Consider the following 21,628-nt stretch of genomic DNA (forward strand, 5'->3'; position numbering starts at 1 on the left):
CTCTTACAGGATGCTTTTTGTCTTCAGTGAGATTCTTGGTCTGGGAAGCAGCTGCAGATCACACTCTCTCATTACAGTAAGTTGCAAGTAATCAAACCTGGTAAATGGAAACGTATGCTATTACATTCTGAAAATGCACGTCATTCAAAACGCTGGAGTAACCTCACCACCAGACATTTTTTGGAAGTATTTGAAGGTATTACTATAGATAACTTAAAGCTGTGGCGGTTATTTTTTTTCCCATTTTTTCCTCCATCCCCTCCCATGCTCCCAATTTTTCAGAGAATTTGTGGTGATTTGGCCACTTGAAAAAAATGACAGTCACGAAACCTGGGCATAGGAAGTGCATAAATGTTTTGTTAAGTTCTGAGAGGAACATTTACCCAAGGAAGTTAAGGCTGTGTTTAGAAGCAGTTAAACCTGTCACTTTAAACTGTACGTACCCTTACTTTGACACTGATAAGGAAACTCCTGCTGCCTAAGTGTTTTGAAAGAAATCATTCTCTTGAGGAATGTCAGACCCACTGCTTTAAATGTGGCTTCCTACTGCAGTGTTAATGAAAAGTGTGTTTGCCAGGACTATAAAAAAAAATAATAATCCATGTAGTTCCTTTTTCTATGGACTTACATATCTTGAAATCTACCTGTATTTGCAGTTACCATATTAATAAATAATAAGTGATGCTTTTCTTTCACTAGTGGCTGCATCAAACTTATATCTGGTGGCACGTCAGCAAATAAGCTTCAGTGAAACCAGTGGCATGTTTCAGACGATTCAGTGACATGAGACTGAGCTTCAGTAATTTTATTCTATGTCAGGCCTAAATGTTTAACAGTTTTCATAGCAGTCAATCAAGCCTGTTTCTTTTTAGCTTGTTCTTTCTTTTTTTCTCTCTGGTGTAAATTGGGAACAATCCTCTCTGAATTCAACGGAGTTATAATAGTCTAAGGAGAGAATAAGAACACACTCATGCTAGCTTTGCTCTCTGACAACTGCCTTAAAATAAGCAAGTAAAGAATCAAAAAAAACCAAAAACAACCACAACCCAACAACCCTAAACAATACTGACAGGGTATGATAAAGGCAGCCAAACTGTTGAAAGTCAGAAACCCTGCCAGTCCGTGTGATGACAACTATGACTATTCTTTCTCTTTGGCCTGATACACGGTCATTTTATCATGACCTCAGGTCACCGTTCTTGTCTAACATGTACAGCACCCAGAGGTATTCACACCCCTGTTCTATATCCCCTTCACATACGCAATTCTCACTGAGTTACTTGGGGAATTATTCTTTAGAGTTTTGGTGTAGTATGACTACTAATTTTGAAAACTAAAAATTTGTCACTCATAGATTTGTAAATAAGTGAATATTATGAGATAATACTATTTTTTTCTTATAATTCTTGGTATGGTGACTCCTTGTTTATTTTTAATACAGTTAGTGTACCACGGGCACTTTTTCTTCTTGTGCATGGTAGATGTATAATGTGTTTTGCCATGTGATAGGGAAATGGAGTAGGTGACCTTCCAGGGTACCTATTTTTCATGCTTCCCTATTTAAAACAAAGGGAGCTTCTCGGTATATGCAATCCAGTTGCATCCTGCCTTCACTGTGTCTGCATTAAGGTGAGGTAATAGAGATATGATAGGAATTGGGAATGTTGTAATGTGTAGGTGTTACTTGTTTTTGTGTAGTATAGCTGAATTTTAACCAGCTTAATTTCTGCTCTTCAAAATCAGAAATACGGGATCTTCAATTACATCTTTTACATTTTCTAATTTCTTTTATAATTTGACAGTGCAAGTGCTTTAATTCTTTAATTAAAGTATATATTTGATTAAATTTTATTGGCTTGTAAGACATTTTTCATTGTTAATCTTAAATGGATTTATTAAATGCTCCTTTGGAGTATATGCATCCTCTACAGGTTCTGCTTTTCCTCAGTGGATTAGAAATTGAGTCGGTCATTTAAATTACCTAGTGTACTGAAAAGAAAGAACTTTTCCAGAAAATTGATGTAGTACATAAACCACTTGCCTATGAAGTACGGTTTAGTCTTCTTTTTGTTATAACAGTGTCACTTTTTGTTCTATAAAAAGATAGTATGGTAAAAACATCATGACTATCTGATTCTGATGCAGCGCTTAGGTATATGTAACTAGAACTTGATCCTCCTTTAACTGAAATCTCTATTTTGTCAATCTTTTGCACTGCTGCAGGCAAAGGAAGGAATATGAAAATAACCCCTCCATGTTGTTTTTTTTTTAAATTCCTGAGGTTTTTTTAGGTTTTAAACTTCCGTGTGAAATTTGCTGCACAATATCTTTTCAGCAAAAAGTCAGTGTCAGTAAGCTCAGAAATACTTAGAAACATTTTTGGTGCAATGATCTTTTGCTAAATCCAGGTGGTCGTTCCAAAGAATCTAACTTAGATTCTTGGCCTCGTGCACTCTAGTACCTAGTATTTTTCTCCAGGGCTGACCAGCTCTTCACTTTCAGCCACTTCCCATTTTTTGGTGTTCATAGAAAATCTAAAAGGAAATAATTTTCACAGGGCAGCTGACAGTATCAAGAAGTTTAAAGTTTGATGAAAATCGTAGCTTAAAAAATGCAGATAAGTCCAATGGCTGGTCTGCTCTTGTGCTATGCTTTTAATAGCAATCAGTAACAGATGCTTCCATGTAGGTGTAAGCTGCTTATAGTGATCCTAATCATAGCGCTGTCACAGGTGGTGAGAGCCTTGCTATGTATCTGGAGGGATCAGATCCATGTTCCGAATCACAGACAGTGATATCTTACTTGTTGGTTCTTCATAAACTTCAGAAGGTCTGGTGTGGTTTTTTTTCTAGCCCTGTAATAGGAAAGTTTCTGGATTTTTTTTTTTAAGAGGTGGAAAAAAGAGAAGATAGTTTCCAACATCACTTCAGGTCAAAGCAATCCTGTTCCATGGACTGCTATGAAGCCAGGGGCACAAGAATTTCAGGGACAACAGCATCCTAGAAATACTTGAGCTGCTCATCTTCAATTTGTAGTTAAAAATAGAAAACAAGGTAAGAAAAACTTTAAGTGCTATTGGATGAGATGTATTCTGGTGAATGTTCTGTCTTTGCTATTCAGGGTGCTTTTTTTTTAAAAAAATTGGATTTAGTTATTAAATAGTATTTATTGATAACTAGTTTTTAATAACTGTTTAGTTATTAAATAGTTAATATAAATATACTCCTGTGGTACCCACTTTGTAGAGATATTTAAAATAAATTAATCAAATATATGTCAGCTATAACTTTTAACTTTAGAAATGAACTAAAAAGAAGTCTACTATGAGGACTAAATGAATGTGTAATTTTCAAGTGAAAAAAATTGCAACACCTTTAATTAGTGTTAGTGTTAACATTACAGTATTGTGAGGTAAGAATGGTGTTAAAAGATTAAAGAATTAAAAATTATTTCTAGATCAAACCCCATAATTTTTAAATGGATTTTTAAAACTATTTTTGAGCTTTAGGCCTCCTAGTTTCAGATTTTTCTGAGTAATTTTCAGATATTTTTAAATAAAGTTTTGTACATTTGCAAAAATCTGAGATTTAAAAATGCACTAAATTAAAAAGATTTAGAATGAAATATCCAGTGGTGGTAACAATGGAGTTTCAAGCTCCTATCAGCATCTCTTATGCTTGTAAAATTTTCTTATGCCTTAGGACTTTTAATGCCAGAAGCAGAGATTGTTAGTTAGTTTCGGATTTAAAAATTTTCATCCTTAAGGTAAAAAGCAGTTAAAAGAAGGTGTTTGTGATACCGTACTCAAATGAAGCACTCTCTCTCCAACAGTGGGAGATGTCCCTGCCCATGGCAGGGGGATTGGAACTAGATGATCTTTAAGGTCCCTTCTAACCCAAACCGTTCTATGGTTCTATAACATGCAATTCACCTAAAAAGTCTTTCATTGACTATAGCGTATCATGAAAATATGAACTTCTGTGAACTTCCAGAAAATAACAAAGAAGCCTGAGGAATCCAGAGTGCTGCAGCTGCTGAGTTTATTCATAGCTCGGTTGAAAGGCTGCATAAAAGGTAGGTTTCCACAGCTGCAGAAAAGGCGGACCTTGTAAGGCTTCTGTGATCCTCAATCTGGAGAAGGGCACATGTTTATAAGGATACTGGATGAAGCAAGATTTACAGGTTCAAGGAGACGTAGTCCTGGTTTAGTGGTCAGGCTTCAAGGGCTGTAGTTTAGCTATGATGCCTCTCAGTTTTTTGGTCTCTCAAATCTGATTTTTTTTTTCTGTTCTTGAAAAAGTCTGAAAAATAGAGAAAATTCAGAAGGGCCATAAAGTTTTTGACCAGTTCTCCTTCAATTACTGTTTAGAATACCTATTTTTCCTTTAGTGATCAAAGGACCTACAGGAAGGATGGGGCCTACAGGAAGGATGGGGAGGGACTCTTTATCAGGGAGTGTAATGATAGGACACGGGGTAATGGCCTCAAACTGAAAGAGGGTAGATTTAGGTTGGATATCAGGAAGAAGTTCTTTACTGTGAGGGTGGTGAGGCAGTGGAACAGGTTGCCCAGAGAAGCTGTGGATGCCCCATCCCTGGAAGTGTTCAAGGCCAGGCTGGATGGGGCTTTGAGCAGCCTGGTCTAGTGGGAGGTGTCCCTGCCCATGGCAGGGGGGTTGGAACTAGATGGTCTTTAAGGTCCCTTCCAACCCAAACCATTCTGTGATTCTGTGACTGTTGTTTTCAAACTATACAAAATAAATACCAAGTGATGCAAATTCCCCTGTGACTCTTAAGATCGCTGCACTCAGATTAATCCTGGAATTAGAAGCCCAGGAGATAAATTCAGGTCTGTGCTCCAGACCTGTGCAAAATGGGCGTATTAGTCTGGGTTAGTACAAGTTTGGGACGTTGTGCTTCATTTTACCGAATATTTCAGTCTCAGGACTCAAACTTCAAATATATTAATACTAAAAAAATACTGAAAACTTGAAAAATAATATCTTTATAGCAGAAATTGTTTGAAAACTTACATTTTATAGAAACATGTTCCATCATGGTTTTACATCAAAGGATAATAATATAAGATACACATAACTCTAGTTAAGTCTTGAAATCAATACATAACATTAGGGTTTGTATTAATGTCATAAAACGTACCATACAATGCCATTTCTTGACTTCTAATGTAACCTTGCTTGGTTAGCTGTTCCGTTTCTCATCAGTAGGGGGAAATATTCAAATAATCCTTACAATAGCTAGACTTGTATAGTGGATGTCCAGATTACTCACTCTCTGCCCTATCTTTAGGCTGTTTTGATTTGTATCTGAGTTTGCTGTAGCTTCTGAACTTGCTTCCAGGATCCATATGTCAAAGGCAATGTGTACCAGAACCTGAAAACAGATAGAAATAAGTAACCCCTTCATATTAAACCAAATCTGATGAAAATGAATTTTATGTAGATTAACCTTGTTAGGTAAACCATCCTCAGATTGACAGATTTAGGAGGTTTTCGGTTTCGTTTTAATGTGAGGGTGTTCAAGCATTGGAACAGGTTCACCAGAGAGGTTGTGGAGTTTCTCTCCTCAGGGATGTTCAAAATCTGACTGGACATGGTCCTTAAACCTTTTCTAGTTGGCCCTGCTTTGAGCATGGAGGTTGGACTAGATGATCTTCAGTGGTGCCTTCCAACCTCAATAGTGACTTTGTGAATGCCCAAAGTTTAACAGGATAGATTTGACCCTCTGATGAAAAGACATTAAAAGGAGGTAAAGAGAATCCCTTTCACAAACTTACCAAAAATCATCTTAAAAACCACATAATTTGCAGGGTGGGCACACTATCAATATATAAGGAAAATACAGAAACTATTCTAGACATTATCTGCTGGAATTTTCTCAAAAAGCATTTTTAAATGAAAAAAAATCTAGTTAATTTAAGTCAAAACATCTTGCTGAATCGTCTCCTGTTTTCATGGACTTTTAAATAAAACAAAGATATGGCTCTGAGATATGGGTGCCAGTCCAGGTCTGAGAGGTGAGTAATATATCCAGATCTTCTGCAAATTGCTGAGCTCTTTAGTTCTTATGAAAACTGCTGACAAATCCTGCTCCCTTTAGAGATTTTGGGGCAATGGAGACTTGCAGAGAAATCCATGAACAGGACCTAGTTAGCTAACTTCTGCCAAAATGAATGGGAGATAAGAGTGTTTGAAAATTTCCCTGATGTTTATTTGTGTCTTTAGGCATGTAAGTTACTAGCAACATTTGTCTTACAGAATCTTAAAAAAATAATAAAAAAGCTCCAAAGATGTAGTTTTCTCCTGTTAAGTAACCAGTAAAGGTCTTTGAAGTAAGTTGAGGAAATCTCCCCAAAAACTGAAATGATCTGTATGCAACCACTAAAAAGATGAAAATAAAAATGTATCCATTATTATGACAAGTAATAAAGAAGGGGAAACTAAAGTGGGGGGAGGAGAGGAAATGTTCATTGCAAAATTAGTAATTTTTCATTGAGAGAGCCTACCTGCAGTCTTGCCTGGATTACTGCTGAATTAAAAACTCAGAACAGGAGAAGTTTGGACCCTCTAGTATGCAAATACTCATCTGGGGCAATTACACCTGCACGTTATGTCTTTTCAATGCAATGGGTAACTGGTTTAATTTAGTTAACAGGCTGATGCTTTAGGCATTCTGCTCCACTGGTTTGCACATGATTCCAGCCTTAATACTTTCCTAAAGTTTAAATTAGAATTTTGACTGCTGCTGAACTTTTGAAATTACTTTATCTGATATATAATTCCAGAAGCTCAATGCCAGTAAAAATGCTAATTATTACTTAAGTCCAAGTGTAAGGTGAGTTTGTGAAATGCAATAAAATCAGATTTTCTAAGTATTTTTATAATGTCCTTTTGCAAATGTCATAAAAATTTAAGATACCAATAATTCTACTACTTGACAGCATTATGAATTATGAATAAAGTGTATTCTCCTTTCATTCCCCTTTTGAAGGATGTTTTTAATGCAAGCAATAAGCAAAAGTTTCAAGTTCTTAAAATGAAGCTTCCTTGGTCAAAATGGCTTTAATAAAATCAAGGCAAGTCCACTCTGAGCTCTCTGCATCATACATTGGACGTAAATGAGAAAAAATAAATTGACAGAGAAAGAGAGGAAGAACGTAAAAAAGTTGGTATTTTTAATTAATGACAACTCTACTACTGCTCTAGTTTGCAAGAAACAAGCCAAAAAGGGAATCAAAAAGCAGGTGATCTAAATGTGGCTCATAGTGATTTTGTTGTTACCTTCTTTTAAATTTTGTACCAAATTAGTTTACCAAACAACAAGTGAGCCATGGCAGTGATGGTACTAGACAGCCTTCTGCTGCCTGTATTAACATATTTATTTCCATTAGACCTGTTCTGGGCTGCACAGGAGCTCATGTTGGTGTATTTCTGTGTGCGCTTTTCTAGTTTTCTCAAAAAGTGAACTAACATGCAAAGCGCTGAACGAGCTTTATACCTCACAGAGAATGCTGATGAGCAGTAGTGGACAGGTTGGCATTTTTCTGTTTGGTTCAAGGACAGTGGGAACATCTATCTCAGATCTCAGGCCAATATTGACTAATTTTTAAAAGAAATTTGTATTCCTTTTATTTCTGTCTGAAAACCTAGTTGAGCTTCAGCTGTATGTCTGACCAGTTTTATTCAAGTATTCCTCATCTTCCTCCACCCTAAAAAAGCATTGCAGTGTTTCTTAGTTCACTGCTTCAGAATGGCTACTAATCATTCTGTCTCTTTCTGGGACTTAGGTTATACTGTCAGATTCAGTGTAAAGCAATGCCTTTTCTTGGCATGAGGCACTCAGCAATCTCTCTAACCTCCCAGAACACAAAAGCCTCTGACTTTGCCTTCTCTCTCAATTAACTTATCACCACTTTCCCCACCATCCCACCAACAACTTCTGGGTACTCCAAACTTCTCCTTTAATCCTGAGGTAACATGGCAAGAAAGTAAGGAACAAAAACTTAGCAAAATAAACTTTTCATCACATTTCTCTTTAATCTGTTGAGAGTTAGACAACTGTCTGACCCTTCCGGTTCAATCTTCTCAGCATTTCACTTCAGACAGAAGTCTCATTTTCACTTCCCTGTATGACATAGACTTCTGCTGCACCACCCAGCAACCCAAACTGTAAACCAAAGCTCTATTGCACAGGGCGCCGTAAAAACACAGGCCTAAAAGATGATTTCTAATCCAAAAAAAATGATAAAGAGACAAACAACTAAAAGACTGTTGTAGACTTTTTACTTGGTTTTGGATGCTTTGTAGGAGCATATATTTTGTACTTTGGAGATGACGAATGAAAACTTTTACTTGAAAGGGGGCCCAAAAAGATATTCAGGAAAGCAGAATGAAAGAAAACTAAGAAACTGTAAAAGAAGTGTCCTTTTGACTGAAATAGCTTGAACTAATCACAGACAAAAATATCAAGACTACTATAGAAAACATCCTGGTTGCAAAATTAAACTAAAAATTGGATCTAATCTTCCCAAAGACATGCAACAAGTTAGAGATATCCATTTTCCATTTAATATTAAAGCAGTCTTATTTTACTGATATGGAAATAAAAGAATGACTGAGATAATGTTGCTCATACTCACTCCAAAGTTTCCACCTGAAAGAGTGATGATACCCTTAATGTTTTTGCCTGTTAAGAAAGAAATCATCAATTTGTGGTTTTCAGAACTTGGCATTAAGAATCCTTTCTTTCTGTTAGATCAGTAATATTGTATTTTATTTTGTGTTTATATTGTGTGGTCATTTACTGTATTATATAATTAATATTTTCAGAAATCTTTGAAAGTATTTCTTTGGAGAACTTGGCTTCTTTGGATAAATTCCTGATATGCAATTCATGTGAATAAATCAGCAATGTGCTGCTTCTATATGATGGCAACTGTCTCCTTTCAAGAGCTGTGCCCTAATTTTCTCCCTGCCCTGGATGATCTGAGTCTCTCCCTGTTATTTTTTTGGGCTTTGAAGAAGCCAAAATGTCCACCATGACATGTGACTGGGTTTGTAATCAAGAAAAACTGCTGAGGCACTAGATTGATTGGCATTTTCCCAGTGAATGCTGTAGAAGGGGTTATCAACAATAAGCATGCAACATAAGTCTGTATTGTTTACATTTAAATATGTTTTCAGCATGAAGTTCAAAATGGCTGGTTTAGAACAAAATGAAGTTCCCAAATGTGATACAGGCTGATCACAATCAGTCACAACAATTAATGGCAGTCAGATGCAAAGACAATCTTAATTACTGAGTCAATTTCCAGGAGAATTCCTGAAAGAGGAAAAATTAAATCAATGCCTGGCAATACTCAGAATAGGCTTTAACAATGAAGAGTAAATTATCTGGACACCGGTAATGTGAGGTTTAGAGGGAGATGAATTAGCAGTAAATTAGTAATTAAAATATTTCTTTTCACATTTAAAGTGTTATTAAAGTTGTTGTTTTGATACAGAATGAGGTTGTTGACATATCTCTTATGAAAAATCAGTCATAAATATTACAGCTTTCAGTTCAAGGGTGGTATGAATTTGATTGTTAGCCTTCCTTTCAGATTACTCATAAGTGCTCTTTAAAATATTTATTTCCATTAACATCTTTCAGGGCCACTGGGATTAAGTTTAGGTCAAGCAAGAGATTGGAGTTTTTGATATGGTTATCATGAGAGCTGCTTAGTTTCTGATAATTTGTAGTAGATCTAACACAGTTTCATAATCCCTCAGACTAGAAGAAAGAACAGCCTGTGACAAGGTAAATTGAAAGTTACGATTTAATGACCCGATAGATGCGCTATAATATCAGTTCCTATTTTCATGCCTGGAAGAACAAACAGATATTTTTTCTACTTTGGTTTTAATACCTAAGATGTTTATGAACTCAAGCAGACTATGTATGCCCCAGCTAATATTGTTTTAATATCATAAAGCTGCCCTGGAGTGAAAATATCCATTTCAGTGGCAGCTTACTGGAAAATTCTAGTCAAAACCAATTATCTATGGTTATTTTCAAGCTTGTAGATCATTCATTATTAATGGATGAGTTAATTAAATTAATTTCAGTGAAAATGTTGAGACAGAGCAATTCGTGTTGAGGTGATATGCCAAGATATGCCAGGAGATGTCTACTTCTTCATTAATTTTGTCTTGATTGAGGTTAGGTGAATCCCTCTGAGAGTCTCTTAGCAAGCCTTAGTCCTTTAGGTGAGAATCAATTTCTACTAAAGGCAGTCTTGTGTGTAGCGCTGATTTGTTTTTCTCTTAGCTCAAACAAGAAATTGAGAGTTACATTAAGCCTTCCTATATACTGACTGCTTTTAATTTGGTAAGCATGAAGATTAAAGTGGCCTCCTTGTGCAAAACGTGTCAGGAGCTGCTGCCCTTGTGTTTTCTGGTGAGTGGAATAGATTTTATGACCTTGAATTAGGTTTGATGGCTGGGTGCATATTTTACATTTTCAGTAGCTTCTGTTTCAAGAACAGGTAAGTGGAAGCAATGCAGATTTTTATTAATAGGAGGGGAATTCTCCTGAGCTCCAGCTGCTCCAGGCCATCAGGAAGGTCTGAGCAGCGTTGTGCAGGTATCTCATGATACCTATTAGAGAGCTTTCACTAGTTAAATTTCTCAGCTTGCCTTGTACATCTAGGCATTATGACCTAATTATTTTTTCATATGTTTCTCTGTTCACCAGGAAAGACACACACAGCAATTTAATTAGATGTTGAAAATACTTTTTGGTAGTGACCAGAACTGGAGATGTGCACGGTGGCAGAGATTTCCTGCACTCCTTGATGGCCTCAGCCTGTGTATGGATTGGAATCGTGGTCCCTTTTTTTTTTCTTTTTTTAGGCTTTCCATAGAGCATGCTGGAAGTCTGACTATTTGACAGACAAGACTATGTGGACCTGTTATATGATCCTGACAATCAATACAAGGAGCTTTAACTCTTGTTTGTCAATGGAGGGGATGGAAGAATTTCCTTTTTTTCTGAGCTTTCTCCAGCATAGAGCCTGCTGGAGAAATATGTCCTATTTTGGTGATTACACTAAGATCAGTTTTGGTAGCATAATTCTTTTGTGTCACAGAATCACAGCATGGCAGAGGTTGGAAAGGACCTCTGGAGGTCATCTTGTCCAACCCCCTTGCTCAAGCAGGGCTGCCTAAAGCTGTCTGCCCAGGACCGTGTCCAGGCGACTTTTGAATATCTACAGGGAGGAACACTCCACAGCCTCTCTAGGCAGGCTGTGCTAGTGCTCAGTCTCCCTCTCAGTAGGAAATAGTTTCCTGATGTTCAAGAGGAACTTCCCGTGTTTCAGTTTGTGCCCCCTGCCTCTCATCCTGTCACTGAGCACCACTAAGAAGAGCCTGGCTCTGTCACCTTTGCAATCTCCCTTCAGGTATTTGTACGCATTGATAAGATCCTCTCTGAGCCTTTTCTTCCTCAGGCTGAGCAGCCCCAGCTCTCTCAGCCTTTCCTCATAGGAGAGAGGTGCCAGTTCCTTCATAATTTTTGTGGCTTTTCACTAGATTCTCTCCAATCTGTCCATGTCTCTCTTGAACTGGGGAGCCCAGATCTGGACACAGGGCTCCAGGTGTGGCTTCACCAGTGCTGATAATATAATGAAAACTGTGTATGTTTAATTAATAGTGAAATGGAAATGATGGTGAATTAATTTGCATGTGGCCAGCACTAAAACCTTGTCAGGGCACCAGGGGGGCCAGCGAGTGTTAGGGGCTCCACTAGGTGGGTGATGGCAGGGGCTGGCAGCCATGGCCCATCTCACCGCCCTGGCCAGGAGCAGGGCAGCCGGGAGCACGGGGGCAGCCCCAGCCCCGGGCCTCAGGCACCTCCTTGGAAATGGGAATAGGCTGAGGCCAGGCTGGGATGTGGACCTGTGGGTGAGCCTGGCTGTGTGCGGCCCATGGCCGGACTGGGCAGGGCCCTGGGGAGCTGGAGACGGGCCCTGCTGTGGCATCGCCGGGGCAGGGACTGGCAGCCCAGCGGGCGGACGTGGGGTCCTGGGCCATGGGTGAGCGGGGGTGAGCCCTGGAGGTCTGTACAGAGACAGTCAGGGCTGGTGGTGCTCTCAGGGACACGACAAATCCTTGGAGTTTGTTTTGTCTTTACACTCAGTTTGGTTTTACGTGGGACTTTGAGACTGGCACTCTTATCTAAAAAAAGTACAGTGTGTTGACAGAAATTATTATATGCCACAGTTATGTGTTTATTATGTAAATATGTTTTTTCTTTTTAAGGAATACCTGTCAATAACGTCTAAAATTGCCCAAAATAGCACTGTGAATCTTATTTTTCTTGTCTATGTTTGCCATATTTAACTGTTTGGCATGGGGTTGTTTTGATAAGGTGGCCTTGCCAGGGTGACTTTTGATTTCTCATAAAGAAAAAAAATGCAGAATAGGAGAGGCTCTGCCCAGAAAATCATCTTGCACATATCTTATAAAAAAAATTTTTACACCTAGAAAGAAGGACATAAAATGTAATCATCTTGGTATTAACTTTGACTTTTTTCTTTTTTCCTCCTTTTCTGAATGAAAAGACAATAGAATTTATTTAATATGTAAGCCTGTGAAAACCTGCTGTACACAAACAGTTAAAGCTGATAATCAAATATTTTGAGGTTTCAATCTGCATTGGCCAGACGCTTGGATGTGAGCAGGATTTATAGGAGACAGGCTGGTGGCCGGTGATGGCTGCTTAATCGCATGACAGAAGTGAAGGTGACAAGGTGTTGTTACAGGAATTAGGGCAGAGACAGCGTGGCTTTCTCCCTGATGACCTTTGCTTAAAATAATATTGTTTAAAAGTCAGGCATCTAAATGGGGAAGTATTTTTTCCATATTAATAATCTGATTAAAACTTGCACGTGCACACAAACGTAATGTCAAATTAAGTTTATATTGCTCCTGACTGACTTTGCAGGATAGACAGGATACATAGAAGCAGCACCTACTCTGTTTTCTCCTTGCTTAGGTTTTACTCCTGCGTTAGCCCACATTGTTCAGACTCAGCTCTCAATAATGAAGTATTAATTTCCTCCTGCAGTTTTCTGATGTCTTTAATAGTTGAATTTCAAATGCTTTGGATGGATTAATTTGTTTTTACTTTATAGAGGGGAAGCAACAGCCAGATTGAATTCAGAAGCTGATCTGGGAGTCTCTATTACATATACACAAATATGAGGAATTAAAGGATTATTTGTGACAATATAGTTCTGGCACTTGCTACTTTTTCCATTGTTTGGAAAACAATGTTCTGTAAACGTATCTATTTTGCACAAGATTTCCTTGGGCTCTTTATGCTTTTTTTCCATCATTGTCTGCTAAAAGCATAGGAGAAATGTAAAATAATTTTCTACTTCTTTAGAAACCTAGCAAGTGTCTGTGGGAGCTATTTATCTGTTTAACAGCATACTACAGCAGAAGTGGTTATAGAATTAAGTGAACTCTTCTAATTGCATTAGCCTTCGTCAAGAGTTTGTAGATGAGGAATTTCATTGCAGTTTTAAATGGTGTGATGCATTTCTGTGTTCACTTTGAATTACATATAGATGAGCTCTTTTCATATAACTGTGAAATCAGGAAGTAGCACATAATGCCATAGTATTAATTCACTGAAGAGGAGAACTTCCCATCTGCTTTTGAATACTGTTGCCGCATGCTCAATTAATACGGAAGGGTTGTAAACATGGAAGCTAACCATGAAATGGAAGGCATATAAATGTGTCAGGTTTTGAGATCTTCATTGTGAGAATGTGTGCTGCTGCTTTACATTTCAGTCAAAATCTCTGCAATTAAGGTATGACATGCTTTTCTGGGGACAAAATTTTCCAAATTATGTTAGAAGGATATGATTCTCCTACAGAATAACATGATTGTTTGAGCCCACTACTTATATCCTGAAGTATCACGCTTGAATTAGTCTGTTCATTTCACTTTAATTAGAAAATCACCTTAATGTGCAGGTCCAGTTTTAATGACGAGGAGCCTTCAAAGCTTCCATTCATTTGGTTTTACTTATTCAGTAGTCAGATGCATTTAGTTTTAAAGCTTATTAATCCATTATCATTTAGGGACAGCAATATTAATCAGTTAAAAGTCTACTGTATGTATTAAAAGCATTTGCTCATTCAGATTGTTTAGTGTTTTATTAAAATCTGTTTTAAACTGATTAATAGGAATTTATGTATGAATTTGTCCATGTGAATGTAGATAACATTTAATGAAAGTAAAGCTCCCAAACATTTAACCTAGATAAGGAGTCACTTAATGAGCTTCTTATAAAAACCAAACTACTTAGCATAAATAATCACATTATGATTTATTGCACTTTTGCATAGTTAAGGAAGCAACTCAAGAAGTGATTAATTTATGTTCTTAACTTTAATTTCTTTGCAAAGTAAATATTTTCACATTTAAAAAAATCAGTATATTCTTACATTGATTGTTGTAATTATTTTTCGTACTACAGTCACAAACTCCAACCAGTCTTGTATCTTGGCCTTTAAAATAAATGACTTCAATAGATAAAAGCAGGTAACTGCATTGGAATAATATATGTTATATAAAAAAAAAAATAGAAACAGTCACATCCATTTAGAGAAGCTATGCTAGTATCTAGAGCACAAACATAAGAAATCTGGCCAAGTAATTTGCTCTCATGGGTATGTGATACATTAATAGACATCTTAAAACATCTGAAAGTCATCCACCTCCTATATAAAACCTTGCTTGTGGTAGCTGAAAGTGTTTCTTGTTTGCATTCTCCTACCTACAGCAACTTCACATTTCACAGAGGCATCTTATGTAAACTGGAAAGCTTATTACAAATTCCTCCCTAGTGATTTCACAGAGTCATAGAACGGTTGCCGAGTTTGGAAGGCACCTCTGGAGACTATCCAGTCCAACCAACCTGCTCAAAGTAGGGCTAATGAGGGAGTACATTGCTCAGGACCATGCTCTGTCTTGTTTTTAGCATCTCCAAGGATGGAGTCTCCAAACTTCTCTGGACAACCTGTTCCAGTGTTTGACCACTCTCATAGTAAAAATGTTTTCTTGTTTTACAGAGGGAATTTTCTTTATTTCAGTGTATGCCCATTGCCTCTTGGTCTTTCACTAGGCATCACTGAGAAGAGTCCATCTCTGTTTTCTTTGCTCCCCCCCCAACTGATATAAATGCATTAATGAGATGTCCTCAGACTTTTCTTCTTGAGGCTAAACAGTCCCAGCTCTCTTAGCCTTTCCTCATGTATCAGGTGCTCAGATCCTTTTAACATCATCATGGTCCTTCACTGGATCTGCTTTGGTATGTCAACACGGAAAAGAAGCATCTAAAGGGCTTGCCATTGTCTATGTTTTGTGCCAAAATCTATCAGTATTGTACAGGCATTTTGTGTTTCCTCATTTTTAACCATTTGAGTCTGAAGTAGCTTCTTATTATTGAATTTTTAAAAGTTTAGGTTCTGTTGCACGTGATGCTTTCAGAAGGCAGAAGTTACCAAAACCAACTTTAAATCTTCATAAGCAGCTTTATTTTGGTATTATTATTATTTAAAAGATTATTAGTGGTTTTAAAGAATAGCTCAAAATCAGTCTATGTCAATGAAGCATTTAGTTTATATAGTGTAATTTATAACTGTGTTATCATAGATTTGTTCCTCTGTAGGTACTGACCTGACCTAAGTCCCACCACTGTTTCAAATCACCTATCATCTACTAGACAGAGTGAAATAGTCTGATATAATGGGAAATAACAAATGTGTTAAAAACTGTGATAACAACAGTCCTACACTGTCAAAGAGCTGTAATTGACCTTTGATGCATATGTGCTTGCTATGTCCAATGTTACTTTTACTTAAATTATTCAGTAGTTGAAGGTATACCCCTAGTGAGTTAAATTCCGAATCCCCAAATATTAATTTATGACAAGGATCATCAACTTTAGCTCAATTTAATTTCAAATCCCAAAGTGTGCATTGAAATTTCAATGAATATTTCTCGTGCTAATTACTCAATTTCTATATTTATAAGGGAACTGGCACCTCATAAATATCACATTGTGCTATTATCTCCATATGTGCCTGTTCCCTCTAAATATAGAAAATCAGCAATTAGCACTAGAAATATTCATTAAAGTTTGAAGGTAGATAAATAACAAGTAGGAATGCCATTTATTTATTATAATTTACAAAGCAAAGAACATCTAAGTGCTTCTCATTTGATTAATGTGCCCCATACCACCAGTTACGCTAAATACTTAGTCTGAACTACCACTAGATGAAATTTGTACTAGTTAGTAAGACAATATGCTAAATAGCTTGTCAGTTTTGGCATGGCACACCACCTTGTTAAGTTTTGATTAGCCACACCCCTAATGTTAGGATTGCAAAACCATCTTAGATGTACTTTTCACCCCCACACATCTATGACTGTTCTTTTTTCAAATAGAAAACAAACCCATGAAGTGCACCAGGGCTATACTTTATGTCAGGAATGTTGTTTCTTCTTTTTTTGTTTTGAGAAGCTGTCTGTCAACTTGTCACATCAGTGAGCCACCTGTGCTGAGAGCTGAGTCAGGCTGGGAGGTACAAAACTGAGAAAATTGGCTTCATTATACAAGATAATCTCTCCAAAACACATTCTTATCATAATTTCTGTACCATGAATAATCTGGCTTGTTTCTCTTTGCACATACTAAGTGTTGTTCATTTGGTGCTGCACTGCTTGCTATGTACAGCAGATGATATAAAAAATTGTCAATATCTCTCCAGATGCCAGTCTTAAGTTTAAAGATGATTGAGTACAGAACTGTAATTCTCTCTAACAGTATTCATGTCTCCCTTTGCACAAAAGCTCAGGGCAGGTGAAAAGTCAAACCAGCATGTGTGAAATAACCCATAAGCAAGGGAATCTTAGGGTTAATAAGCTGCCTTTCCTACTCTTTACCCTTACCTTTTCCTTGACAGTGCTTTGATTTATGACTTGGATGTTTTTCTACATAGCCTCAACTATTAGTGATACATTTGAAATATAAAATTATTCTTCCCTAAGCAATTCATTTTCCTTCAAGCATGCACTCAACAGAAAACACTGCAGTATTGATTTTATAGGTTCCTGGAAATTATTATTTTATGAAAACAGGGATAAAGAAATATTTAGAAAATCCTACTGTAATTTCAGATTGATTTTCATACTGTCTTAAGGTTTGTTTTATTTTTTGACACTGTTAGGGCTTAGCATGCAGATATTCACACGTTTCTGAGGAAATAATTCAATTTTAGATTAGTTTCAAATCTCATCTAAGCCAATATATTAAGTGGTATATGGCTGCTTCGTTTACACTGGACATGATTTTTTCTGTGTGTGCGTAAAATGATTGTGTGTGTTGTAAAATTATTATAACACATTAAAGGTTGTACATTTTCATCTTTAAAAAAAATCTTTTAGGAATAAGAGTATCTTCTGATAATAAGCTTATCTGTGTTGAACATAGATGATACTTATGGCTGGAAGTATAGGAAAAAAACGTTACTCACCGATTATTACAACAAACAACTGTACCCAAATGAGCCTGATTGCAAGTGTATGTAATGATAAAACAGACTAGAGATTGGGAGAATGGGAACTGAACCAAAATGATTTTTTGTGAAACTTTGGCTACATTAGTTATGCTTTTAGGCAACATTGTCTGCCATCTTACAGCAGCAAAATCTCTGATATATTACTGAAGATTTTGTTGTCCCTCATTCTGTGCAAGAATCCATTTTGGGACAATTGCTTTGAGAATGTTTGTAATTTTCCATAAAACCATAGTAAAGCAACATCATCATTGACTCCGTGATTTTATTCGGCTAATTTGTGTGTAAAAAAATATGGAAAATGAGTGCATATTTTCACGATTCACTAGTGATCTGAGGTACCAAACTCCACCTCCAGATTTTGACAGAAACAGATAGCCTCGCTATCTCCCAGTGTGGGAGGCAGTGAGTGTGCTCCAAAGACCAAAAAAAGAACCTCGATGGCACAGAGAGATTAACCAAAGGGGAATCCATGGCTGTCACTTACTACATAGGAAGGAAGAGAAGTGATTTGCCAATAACAAAGGAAAATACAACACCTGGGACTGGAAGACCAAAGGGAATAGAGATCAGGATGGTTTCAAAGGGCCCCAGTAGCAGCTCAAGTTTAATTTTTGTATAATTCTTAAGAATAATACAAGCATTGCTACAGATGTCTCTGTTAAATTTAACTGCTTTTTATTTGTAATTGACTTTTGCTTTCTGAAGTGCTATTTTATGGCATACATCTGATAAAGCATAATACTTGCATAAAGCAAACATTTCCATACAAAGATTTTATTTCTATGACTTATCAACCTTGTACATGCATGCTTAATATTCTCAACAGATATTCTCACCTCAGCTTTTGGGAATGTATAATGCGCTTAGTATTTTGAAGTAGGATAAGCATACTTATAAAACGGAGGAAATTTGAGCATTTAGTACCAGACTGTGAAGCTAATCATATTTAAAGCGGGTGGTGACAATAAAGACAGTTTTGCTGCCTGAACTAAGAGTAGAGTCTACTCCAAAGGAATACTGGATACGCTTTCAGAAGCTTTGGAGTGTGTAATGATGTATGGGTTCAGTCTACTGCAGTGCTGTCCTTAAAATAAGGATAGACCTTGGTATAACCTAACATTACAACTTGAAAGGAAGTAAATACTTCGAAGCACTGTGTAACTTTCACCCTTACATGTACTTCATGCTGTTGGCACTAGAGTATTTGATTGTGCATCAGATAAGACTGCCCCTTGACTTTGCTTTAAATTTATTGTCTTTTTTTTAATGCACTGCTGAAGGTGAATAGATGTCAAGAATGATACATTGGCTAATGTCTAAGTGTATTCATATCAAGAAATTGAAGGACAGTTAGTTAAATGCAGCTGGACGGCAGGAAAATAAATGACAGAGTTCTCAGAGTGTCACTTAAAATTTCATGGTTGTCAGTCATCAGAATAAATTCAGTGTGCCTATAAGAGGGACTCTAATTATATACGTAAGAGGAAAGCTCGTTTTCTATTTTAGCTCTTACATTAAAAAAAAGTAACAAACTATTTCAAGATTATCACTTCTTATAACATTTTTATATGCATAGGACTCATTTGTACTAAGATTATCGTATCTGAGCACTCTAAGTATGAATGCTCATATTTAAAATACTGCTTCAAGTCCATTATATAGTTTAATTATTATTAATAAGGGTATTCTCCGGTAATACATGATGAGTTAGACTTGTTTAGTCATGATTCTGTGAGAAGATTAAATTAAATCTTTTCATTTTCAATCGCTTACTAATAAATGTGGTTATATTGTTACTGGCATTTACTACATATTTCTTCTACTCTAGGTGCAATGTTAATTGCATTCGATCTCACAGATGATTGCGGTCCTACAGACTGGGTGTGTTGAACTTCCTGAGAAGAAATCAGAGGATTCATCAACAGTTATTAACCTAAACGTCTCTCGCTGAAGTGACTTAACAGGTAACAAACTGCTGGCTACAAAATATTATACACCTTTATCTCTCTTTCTGCTGATCACTGCCTTTGCCAGGATCTACTCCAATTGTCTCCACTGTGCCCCAGTCCATAAAGACTGCAACTGTACCGGCCGCCCCGGTGCCGGCGGCGGGTGCTGCGGGGCGGCCCCTGTGTTGCCGGGCCGGGGCTGCCCCGTGCCGGACACAGCCGGTTCCAGCCGGCTCCAACGGCCCCAGCGCAGGGCACAGCTGAGCCCCTCAGCCACGGGCGGGCGCCGCGGGGAAAGCCTGGCTCAGAAAGGGCAAAACGCTGCCCGGCAGCCAGGGCTGAGGGAAACCGGGTGAGAAACAGCCCTGCGAGCCCCGAGGGGAGAGCGGGAGGAGGGGAGGAGGGGCTCCGGGCGCCCCCGCGGAGATGCCCCCGCGGCCCCGGCAGAGACCCCGCTGGGGCGGGGGTTTCCCTGCAGCCCCTGGGAAGGGCCCGGCCTGGAGCGGGGAAACGCGTGAGGAGGCAGGAGCGGCAGAGAGGAGCTGCCGTGGGCTGACCGCAGACCCCCATTCCCCGTCCCCCTGCGCTGCTTGTGGGGTGAGGAGGTCGAGGAGTCAGGGGTGAAGGAGGGAAGCTCAGCCCAGGAAGAAGAGGAGGGTGGGGAGATGTTTTAGCTCGTCTTTTTTTCTCACTATACAGCTGAACTTTACTTGTCGATAAGTTAATGTTCCCCCATTTTCAGGGCTGAGGTCCTTCAAGAAGGACCTCCCTCAAGAAGTTCTTCACCATGAGGGTGGTGAGACACTGGAACAGGTTGCCCAGAGAGGTGGTGGAAGCCCCATCCCTGGAAATGTTCAAGGCCAGGCTGGATGGGGCTCTGAGCAACCTGATCTAGTGGGAGGTGTCCCTGCCTGTGGCAGGGGGGGTGGGACTAGATGATCTTCAAGGTCCCTTCCAACCCTAACAATTCTATGATTCTGTGATGCAAAGTTTTCATCTAATGAAAGAGCTTGATGACACTGCCTATGTCAGGGCTGTGAGAACCTGCAAATTCAGTTGTCAGTACTTCACTAGGCAACAATACTCACATGGGCATTGCTGGTGAAGTTGGGATATGGTGCAGCAGCAAGTCATTAATCTGCTCTTGCAGCCAGCGGTCAAACTGCTGGTGTCATGTTAAGATGGTCAGGTATTTCTTGGGCCACTTATCCTACCTCTAGTAGAGCTCCTGACCATACTTAGCCTCCAAGCAGAGAGGTCATTCAAGGAAATGCTTCACTGGGTTGTGGCAGCTGGGTTATTTCTCTTTCACAGCTCCCTCATGAGTCAATTCCTCCACAGACTGGTAGCAGACATGATGGATCTGCAGAGCATTGGTCAGGAGGACACATGCTGTCCCTTGCCAGGCTTTCTGTGAGAGAGGTAGCAGGGGGTAGCAAATCTGCACTGCTCCTCTTCCCTTTTCTATCACGTTCTGTAGCAAAAGTGGAAAATAAAATGGCCGCTCCTAGCATCAATAGTTACATGATCTACGGGGAACTGCTGAAGGCTTGAAGTTAGGTGGTTGTTGGGCATATGCTATTTAGCAGTATAGCGTGATCTAGCCGCAGGCACAAGCGACTGCCAGATTTTTTCACTGGCATCCTTGCAGCAGTATGGTCAGGTCAGAAATATAGGAGCTTCCTGGAAGTGTTCAAGGCCAGGCTGGATGGGGCTTTGAGCAGCCTGGTCTAGTGGGAGGTGTCCCTGCCCATGGCAAGGGGATTGGAACTAGATGATCTTTAAGGTCTCTTCCAACCCGAACCATTCTGTGATTCTATGGTTCCTTAATCTAAAACTGGTCTGACTGTAACACTGTTTTTCTATGCACTATTCCCCATGTATTAATTTTAGTAGGTGTTGACAACTTTCAGGCGGCATGAATTTTTAAGTGTTTGACAAGATACATTATAAGTTGTCTAGTCCTAGGGTGGGGAAGTAATTTGGAGTCTGTCCCTGACTGGCAATGAAACAGTGTT

General features: G+C 38.4%; 1 long non-coding RNA gene across 2 annotated transcripts in view; it reads left to right on the forward strand.

The window, feature by feature from the left end:
- Positions 1 to 2,668: 2,668 nt before the first annotated feature.
- LOC141739256 (uncharacterized) overlaps positions 2,669 to 21,628 on the forward strand; it is a 116,909-nt gene continuing 97,949 nt past the window's right edge. For both annotated transcript variants that reach the window (XR_012585634.1, XR_012585633.1), the window contains exons 1-2: positions 2,669 to 3,053; positions 19,490 to 19,625. This is a non-coding gene — a long non-coding RNA (uncharacterized LOC141739256). The remainder of the gene's footprint in view (positions 3,054 to 19,489; positions 19,626 to 21,628) is intronic.

The sequence above is a fragment of the Larus michahellis genome, chromosome 2 (genome assembly GCF_964199755.1).
Source record: "Larus michahellis chromosome 2, bLarMic1.1, whole genome shotgun sequence".
Classification (NCBI taxonomy): Eukaryota; Metazoa; Chordata; class Aves; order Charadriiformes; family Laridae; genus Larus; species Larus michahellis.